Below are 10,047 nucleotides of genomic sequence, written 5' to 3'. Positions count from 1 at the left end.
AAACACGGAGGGCGCTTATCATAAAAAATGCGTCGTATAAGCATGCTGCTTTATAATTTTTTTAGGAAACACGCATTCTCTGTTAATAAGAAGGGGGATAATGAAATCCCAAAAGTTAAAAACCCCGCCTTGTGTTCTTCTCTCCCTTGTTTTCACCAGTCGAAAATCCATTCTCCTTACAAGCCCTACGTCCGATAGACGCAGAAGCAGGTTCGATTCTTATCTTATATGTTATCTTGAGTTTGATTTTCGATATTAGAATAGAATGCAGGGGTTAGTTTAAAACATAGACGAGAGTCTCTGCAACATCGATCGGCGACCTCGCCTCACCTCACCTTGCCGGCAACCTCCGACTCACCTCTCCTCGTCGACGACCTTAGGCTTACCTGACCTTGCCAGTGACTGCAACGACTACTCAAGTTTACAAGTCGTAGGTCTGATTAAGGTATTTTTTTGTTCTCCTCTCTTCCCAATGTTTTCGTTATTCTATCATCTTCCCTATCTGTTAGATTTCATTACAAACAGACTCTTGTCATCTCTTTATCGATTTCACAGATCTTGCTTAATTAATTTGATGTTTCGTCAACCTAGCCTCTTACTTCTTTTAATTTCTCTAAGTCTTAGCTAGGGTTTTTTATTGGAGACGTTGATCAGTGCCATGTATTTTCCCGCCAATGATTTCAAAGAGTATTTGGGACTCAAACTTGGTATTTTATCAGCATCATATATTTTGACATTAATATTAAAAACTGGATATCATTTTTTGGAACTGGAAGCATCATAATAATTCTGTAATAGAGTAGATCCACTGTATACGTTGAGGCTTTAGATTTAGTGACATACTTGTACTTTACTCTTACTTGCTGCTTTCATATACATATAACTGTGTATCAATACACATATTCATACATACCAAGCAATTTCAATTACATTTAGGATTCTGAATCTAGTAATTCACTTTTTCGGCAATGGAAATTTGTTCTTTCAAAATTTCATAAAGGGTTTCAACAAGATTTAGTAGGAGCCCATCTAAACCTTGCTTTGCCAACATAGAAACCGACACAGGAAGATCCTCATATTTCCCTAGTGGAATTGTCGCCTATAAACCAAACCATGTTTTAAATCTTTTAATAAATAATTTAAAAAAACAAATAATGGTTTTAAATGCTGACCTGGCAGAATCCAGATACTCCAGCTGTAGAAAGCAAGTTGAATGCCCTGGCGCGAAAAGTCTCCAATGAAGTCGTCTCTGTTTGCAGTTTAGGTGGAGGTCCAGGAACAGTAGGGAAAACAATTATCTCATTTTCCAATAACAAAAAAAAAACTTTTACTTTTTTTACCCACAATAAAATAAATGTATTTCAAGAGGGAGAGGAGTGATACCCCTAAGAGAGAAGAGAGAGCTTCTTTTAGTTGGGTCTTAATGGAGTCAAAAGGACCTATGTCTTTGTGCAACTAAACTTTCACAATATCTAAATTTTGTAATTTGGAATTCCCATGATGCTTGTAATCGTTATTTAATTCTATTCTTTTTTTTTCAACAAAATCAGTGAAAAATGACCTTGATCCTGTTGAAAGTAAGGAAGATGTAACAAATGGACACAAAGAAAGCCTTCCCAATAAGGTATCTATTGACCAGAAGGTAAACGACACAAATCTTGCCTTTTCGTTCTTTTACCACATAAGAGATCTTTTCGTTCTTTTTTGTTTATAATTAGATTCTTTTATCATCAGGTGAAACTGTATGTTTCCGGAATGTGAAGCAGAATGTGTTGATGGAACGAGACGTTGAAAGGATTTCAAAGAAGGATGTTTTCGGAAGTGGAAAGTCACACAAATTAAGAATTTGTGTTTTACCACATAAGAGATCTTTTACCACCTATGAGTAAAGCTCAAATGGACATACCTTTTCGATCCCCGATTTAGATATCCATTGGTTTTTTTTTGATGTTACATATCCTCAGGTAACTCATCAAGACTTTCTTGTTTGATTAACTTTTCTTCTCATGTTCAAACTTGTTCTTCCTATTCTAAAATGATGATTCTTTCAAGTCTGGAAAGAAGTGTGTCAAGTTTATACACTTCGGCTGATAGAGGGCTTAGAGATCGGTTTGGAGGCCTCATTATTCAATTAAAACAGAAACCAAAACCGCAATTTTCTTGATCAACAATCTGGCCTTAACTTTCATCAGGTATATATTTCTTTAATTGGCATCATCTAATTAAGAAAGTAACATGCCAAGTAAAATACATAACACTAGATTCAGTAGAAGTTCATGTTGTGCTAGACCCCCATTCTATTAAAGTTCACATATGCATGGAAGGCCAAAATGGGAAAGGGTATTTTAGGTATTTTCTGTCAAAAGTTGTAATTGCAGGCTTTTTTGTACCTGGACGCGCATGATTATTCTTAATTTTCTTGTTTCTTTATCATTTTTCTTAGCCTAGCATGATTTTCAATGGATTCTTTCACTGTTACCCCATTTGAGTGTTGTTCTTCATGGTTCTAAGTGAGTTATTGGCTCATCTGTTACTTCTTTTGATTGTTATTTTCATAGCATGTTGTCACTTGAATCAAACTGTTCCATTTTCAACTAGGGAAAAAGCTAAAAAAAATAACCTACTTTATGAGAATATAAATATGAAGGACAACATGTAAGTATAATTATATTAATTAATAAATGATAATATATATATATATATATATATATATATATATATATATATATATATATATATATATGTGTGTTTGTAACTTTGTAAGAATGTAAATATGAAGGACAACATATAACTGACAGCTGTGATTCCAATTTGTGACCTACCACAGGTGATCCAGGATCTTTTTGAATTTAGAAGTGAGCGATCCCCGATTCCAGTCGGAAAGGTGGAATCTGTTGCTTCAATCGTTACGCGTTTCTGTACAGGTGGCATGTCTCTCAGGGTATATCCCGTGAAACCCATGAAGCAATCGCCATTGCAATGAACCGAATAAGCGGAAAGTCCAATTCCGGAGAAGGTGGTGAGGTAGGTGATTCAATAAAAATTGATCTCCTAAAAGAACATTTGATATATATATATATATATATATATATATATATATATATATATATATATATATATATATATATATATATATATATATATATATATATATATATATGGAAAAGTTCAATAGAGAACCATAATTATTGGTTCTTCAAGGAACCAAATCTTTTTTTCAATTTCTAGAGATTATTCTTTATCGGAAAAAAAAATCTAAAAAAATCTAAATTCATATATTAACATTGTGAATGTGAAAAATATTTTTCGGATTCACCGTGTGGATCCGGATTCACGTTGTGAATTTTCAAAGATTCACATTGTGAATTTGACGTCAAAAATTAAAAAAAAAAACAAAATTCGAATTTGATATCATTGGAAAAAGGATAGAAAGTTATGAATTTCTGTATTTTTAGTTTTTTTTTTTTTGATAAAAAATAAATTGTAAAAGTTGAAAAAAAAATTGGTTCCTTGGTTCTTTGGTTAATTCACTACAAGAATAACAGGAAATAGCGGCGACACCTTTAGCAGCGACGGCCACTTTTAGCGACGACATCAAACAAACGCGTTTTTGTCGCCGCTAAAAGTGTCTGTCGCCGCTAAAGGCGTCGCCGCTAAAGGCTTATGTTGGCGATCCGCGTCATTTCAACCTAACCGTCGATTTAGGCGATATCCAACGACTAGGAGGACGTAGAAAACCCCACGTTATTTTCCCTCCGGTGTGTCGCCGCTATTGCCTGTTCTGGCGATTCGCGTCATTTCAACCCCATCCATCGATTTAAGCAATGATCCAACGATGTAGGAAACCCCAGATTGTTTTCCCTCCGATGTGTCGCCGCTAAAGATCGTCGACAATAAAATCAGCTTCGTCCTCACTTTCTTCCCTGATCTACTTCTGTGTTTTCCCTTCTTCTCTCTTCTCTCTGCTAACCACCATCGACCGATGATCACCAAAATCTTCGATATTTCACCCCTCTTACTCTCCATTTTCCCCCTTTTTCTTTTCCTTTTCTCTTCTCCCTACTAAAATTGTGTTGATTGTCGGAATTTTGAGACCCCCACCGTTCTTGCCCGACTATACCGCCACCACCACTGTTCATGACGAAATTTTGATAATTTTGATATTGTAGATGTGTATTTGTATGTGTATTTTGTGTTTGTATATGTGGATATGTATTTGTATTTGCATTTGTAAGTATGTGTATCTTGAGTGTATTTTTATGTATGTATATGTGTTTTTGTATGATCATTTATATGTATATGTGTATTTTGTATGTAAATTTTGTATGTGTATGTGTTTTTGTATGTGTATTATGTATGTATGTGTATTTGTATGTATACAAATACATATAAATAGCGGCGACACCTTTAGTGGCGACAGATAGTATTAGCAGCGACGCGCCTTTAGCGGCGACGCCCGTCGTCGTTAATACTCTAATTTCTTGTAGTGATTATGGTTCTATATTGAACCTCACCCTATATATATATATATATATATATATATATATATATATATATATATATATATATATATATATATATATATATATATATATATTTGGTAAATTATTTAGGATCCGATTCGGTGGTCGATGCTTTCCCATGATATTCTTTATCTTTATGACTTCATCTCCCCCTTTATTATCCTACCTTTTTAAAATACATATATATGGAATACAAGCTATTGAACTTATTAGAATTTCAGCAGTTCAAGAAAGAGGATGTCAATGATAGTTCGTGATGAAGTTGGTCAAATTTTCCTTTTTTGTAAAGGTGCTGACAAGTAAGTTTCTTGATTTTCCCATTGAAACAGAATTTGTAGATTTTGAGGATAAATATTCAATATTTGACCTGAAATATGGAGCTAAAAAGCTTGTATTGTGCAGCATCATCTTTGATAGGCTAGGTGATGGTGGTAGGACATACCAACATGCTACAACCATGCACCTTGCAAACAATGCAGAAGATGGGTTGAGGACAAAGGCGTTTGCTTATCGAAAGATAAAAGATTTGGAATATGAAAAATGGAGCTCAACATTTGCCAAAGCAAAGGCCACAATCGGGCCTGAAAGAGAGGATGTGGATTGCTACTTCTCTTAAATTAAATTTTTGGACTAATTTACCCTTGAATTCTGAAGGCGAATGCTGAATACACAGGATACATAGTAGGTTCTAGTGTTGTTGTGTGGTTTTGGGAGGTTGTCAAAGCACTTAACAAGGAAGATAGGGCGAGATTGCTTCAATTTGTCACTGCTACATCAAAGGTATATTTGAGGATATAATACCTGAATTAATTATTAATGATTTTATACATATAATATAATCTAACGATAACATTAATGATTTATTAGGTTCCATTGGAAGGTTTTAAAGCACTACAAGGTATATCGGGTCCACAGAGACTGCCATCTGCTTATACCTGGTTAGTTTAATTTTAGAATTTAGAATTTAGAATTTTTATTTGACTATATATATATATATATATATATATATATATATATATATATATATATATATATATATATATATTTGTTTCAGCTTCAACTAATTAGATCTTCCTGAATACACATCAAAGGAACAACTTGAAGAGTGGTTGTTGCTTGCTATCCATGAAACTAGTGAAGGTTTTGGGCTCCAGAGCCGATGACTTCTTATCCTCTTTTCATTTGCAAGCCACCGTCCAATCCCAGGGTATGGTTTCCAGGTGGAAACCTGGGTAGCTGCTAAAACGGGACTAGCTACAAGAATGAAATTAGAGTAAACTAACCAAAGAAAACTCTTAATCCCAATGATGTCTATTGAAGTAATAGTGAAAGTCATTTGATACCAAATATTCTTAGATCACTGAACTACATAAAACCTCAAATATTTATGAAAATGGAGCTTTTATGCATTGCAAATAATCATGTCCAGCCAAATTGCTATTAGGTAGTTTAAGCCAAATATTAGACTAGTACTTTATGTATTGTAGAGGGTACCAATGTGTAATTTAGTCTAGTATATATATATATATCCCTGTATCATTATTATTATCATATAGAAAACACAATCATACGATTGATACCAAAACACAACTGAGGTGTGATCAACAGCAATTCATCCAAGTTGAACTGTTGAAGAATCAAACACTAATGACACAACAGGTAAATTATAGTGAGGATTAGCACGATTCAGCTACCTGATTAATTAGCATATACAGATCCCACGAGAAACTAAATTTCAACCGGATTGAAAGGAAGAAGTTGATTAATTCACTCTTAAGAAGTAGAAATAACAAGTTCAATAATCATCCAGAAACTAAAAATCTTCATTGGATACAGATAAATACTTGGAACACAGACGTAATTTCCACAACAGAAAGGGAGAGAGAGTTACCCTTGGATTGAAGCGTAAACAGACCGTACAAGGAATGGGATAAAGACTTGAATTTGTGCATATTTGGTTATCATCTCTTTTGACAAACTAAATCTCAGTTGCTGAAGCATCTTGTGATGTTATGGATTCGTCTCCTCGAATACAAACATCAAGATCACCAAATATGCCCCTTGGATGTAAAGGAATGTCAAACAGCTTTGGGGTTTAATCGCATATCTTGACCAAAAAAATGAACGCGGTTCCATCACTTGGATAACTGAATATCTCAAAGTAAGTTGTTAACTTTTTAATCATTATGTAAACATACTTAACTCTTTTTATAAACTTTTGTATTCTGTACTTTGCAGCCTCTATGTGGGCCCGACCCTGTGCTTGTTCTGGAATTCTCAAGTGAGTGTTGTGTATTGACTAAAATGCCCCTCATTTTGGTTAGTGCCTTATATTCTTGTAATTTTTTTTGTTCTAGAATGTACCCCCGGCTGTTTTGGTCCGCTTTTTACGGGAGCATCAATGATTTCAATGTCAATGCTTACTCTGCTGCCTCAGTTAAAGCTAACCCGTATGGGTATCCCGGGATGCGGCCCACAAGGTTTATCGAGTCTCAAATTATAATTCCATTTGGCCAGACAATTGAACATGAAGAGGTAATGAGAGATAAATCCATCCGGTTTTTTAGTCTCGTAGTTTCTTACTCTTGTATCTAATTTTTACTTTTTTAAATTCATTAGAATTGTAGTTTATTAGTCTGGTATCTAATTTTTACTTTAAAAAAAATTTTGGTAGCTATGTAATTGCGTTCCAATTTCCTTTCAAAATTTATTCGTGTATTGCCTTTGTTTTCAAAGAACCGTGTAAGTTACTCCGTTTGCTAGAGCATTTAAAAGAATTGCAAATTTGAAAGAATTATTTTCATGTTGCTGGAGCATTTAAAAGAATGATAATGTAGGTGGGAGCTTAGAGATTTGACAAAGAATATGCATATGGCATACGTCACAATTTTGGTAAAGAAGGTAAAAGAACGGTAATAAAGCTTCAATTATTTTGAAACCATTTTACTTTCTTATTAACCGGTAAAGTGTTTAATTTTTGTGAATAACAAATTGTTCTGTATCAAGATTTTAAATTTCTTCTATCCAACAAGTAGCTATGTAACCCTGCAGGAATGTTAGCAATGTTCATGAAGCATGGTTTCCCAATGAAGAAGTTAGCTTACATTAGCACATCTATCAATGATGGTCCTGGATGTTTGACTTTGAGATGCCCAATTCCATCCTGTGGTGCTGCTGTTGGTATGGACATGGTCAATATGAATTGGTAAATATCTATTTTTTTTTTAATTTTATAATCAAGATATTATTTATTTGATTTGGCAAATAATATGCAGAACTCCAAGTTCCTTCGGTTTGTTTCAAAGATGAGTCGGGGGGCATTGACTATTGACGATAACCAAGTCAGACCTGCAAGTGGGGACTGGGAAAATATCAACAGCAATATAATGCAAGTGAGGACTGGGCAAATGAATATATTAATCTTATCGACAGGTATCCAATAATCAATGTGTATGAATGTGTTGGACAAAAAGATTTCATTTTCAACTAGTGCTTATGTACCAGGGCAGCCTTCCAGGTCTGGATATGTATATGTATATGTATAGAAAGGAATTTTTTAATATGAACAAGGATAAAAGTGGAACAGTTTGGTTGGTTTTCTTTTCTGATTTGAACTGCCAGACACTCTCCTGCAAATTCAAAAGGAAGATGGCACATGCAAGGAGTATCCTTTGGGAGTTGTCCTTGAGGCCACCAAAAATACATTGATTCAAGGCAATACAAAACTCTTATTGGTAGATCATTTTGATTCCACTCTCATACATACATACATACCATGTGTATTATTAATTAATTGATATTGATATTGTACAACTGACATGATTATTGTGTAGGATTTCCGTGTTGTTCTTGATCAAGAGTTGGGATTGATATTGAAGTTAAGAGACATGATGTTTGGTTGGATACATGAAGGGTTTCAGAGCTTCTTAAGACAGGTTAATGATGAGTTTCTTAAACAAGAAGATTCCCCTTTATAGCAATGTAGTATTAGGTTATATAGTTAGGGAAAACCTCTTAATAACAATGTACAATCGGATCCCTTTAATATCAATGTATTACAATTTTTTGACATGATGTTATTGGATGAAATTGATTGTTTTGGTATATATTTGTTTCTATATTTTTGTATTATGCATAAAAGAGTATCGTAAAGGCACGTCGTATATGCATATCGTAAATGGTTGCTGAAGTTTATGACACGCAAATGCGTTTCATCTTCATTTATGACGGGGGCTTTAATGATACAAAATGCATGTCCTAAACGGGCGTTGTATATTTACGACACGCAAATGCGTGTCGTTTTCCTTTATGACAGGGCCTTCCTTGATACCCATTGCGCGTCGTAAATGCGTGTCGTAAATGTGTGTCATAAATGACGTCGTAAATGCGCGTCGTCTATAGACGACGCACAAAAGTGTGTCGTCTCTCGTTATGACAGGTCCTTCCTTGACACGCATTTGTGCGCCATCTGAGCGTTTTACGACACGCATTGCGCGTCGTAAAAGGTTGTTTTCTAGTAGGAGAAATAAAGAACGCCGAAATCCGAGTTATAACGAAGAAGTTATGACCTGTCGAAGTTTTGCGACAAAACTGGCACGACGTTGTGTGACATAAAAAGTGAGTTTACAATAAATTTGTTTTTAGCCTTAGCAATCTAAACGAAAGTTGTAATATATGTTAAACCAAAAGCATGCATAAAAAGAACGTCGAAATCTGACTTCGTGTAAGGAAGTTATGAATTTTTTAAGATTTGGCATAACAGTGTATAACTCAGAGTTCGAATTTTAGATCGAGCGATTTTTAGCACACACGACCTAAATGAGAATTAAAGATCTCATTAATAGGAGTTCAAAAATAAAAAGACAGTCGAAAACGGAGTCCGTATGTAGAAGTTATGAATTTTACACGGTCGTTAAACAGTGTAATCTTCTCATACTGTTAAATTTAAAATCGATCGAGAATTAGCCAATGGGGTCAAAAGGAGAGTTGTAGATCCTGTTAATACCTACGCGTGGATATAAAGAATGTCAAAAAAGGAGCTCGTATGCGAACATTAAGGGGTTTAGAAGTCGGTAGGGTGCTGTAGCGAAGTGGGTGACGTGGCGCAATCTGAGCCAGTGCTTTCCCTCCACCAGATGACGAAACGTGGCACCAAATCGACGAGTTGTACCAGAAACTCGACGAGCTGGGGGCCAGAAACTCGACAAGTTCACCCCTTTTTCAGCCAATAACTACCACCTGAGAGTTCCTTCATTTTTCATACCAAAATCCACTTCTTCTCTCTGCTCACTCTCTAAACCTCCCAAAACACCCCCAAAAGCCTAGGAAACTTCCATAGCACTTGAAGAAATCCCCCGAGCACTAGAAGGCTCCGAGAAAAAGAGTTTTTCGGTTCGGAAACTCTACCCCCATACAGTCCGGTTTGTAAGCAAACCTCGCGGATTCGTCAAAGCGAAGCGCTGTCCAAGTTGGAATCACCACTTTATCAAGTGAGTGCATAGTTACTTTCATATTACACATAGAT

General features: G+C 35.1%; 2 long non-coding RNA genes across 3 annotated transcripts; one reads left to right on the top strand and one right to left on the bottom strand.

Annotated features, from left to right (window-relative positions):
* Positions 1-971: 971 nt before the first annotated feature.
* On the bottom strand, positions 972-6,552 carry LOC145132942 (uncharacterized). The gene is made up of 3 exons (XR_013718308.1): positions 6,415-6,552; positions 1,173-1,249; positions 972-1,099 (listed from the first exon to the last, which is right to left on the bottom strand). It is a non-coding gene; the product is annotated as an uncharacterized LOC145132942 (long non-coding RNA).
* Positions 4,729-8,629, top strand: LOC145132940 (uncharacterized). 2 transcript variants are annotated; one of them, XR_013718307.1, is made up of 11 exons: positions 4,729-4,822; positions 4,926-5,303; positions 5,391-5,461; positions 5,615-6,684; positions 6,762-6,804; positions 6,881-7,058; positions 7,361-7,424; positions 7,575-7,728; positions 7,799-7,955; positions 8,028-8,257; positions 8,357-8,629. It is a non-coding gene; the product is annotated as an uncharacterized LOC145132940 (long non-coding RNA). The 2 variants fall into 2 exon arrangements; XR_013718306.1 differs by having other exon boundaries at positions 7,799-8,257.
* The last annotated feature ends 1,418 nt before the right edge of the window (positions 8,630-10,047 follow it).

Source organism: Lactuca virosa, chromosome 8, assembly GCF_052849685.1.
Source record: "Lactuca virosa cultivar CGN04683 chromosome 8, Lactuca_virosa_CGN04683_v6, whole genome shotgun sequence".
NCBI lineage: Eukaryota > Viridiplantae > Streptophyta > Magnoliopsida > Asterales > Asteraceae > Lactuca > Lactuca virosa.
This window is presented reverse-complemented; position numbering and strand designations above follow the sequence as displayed.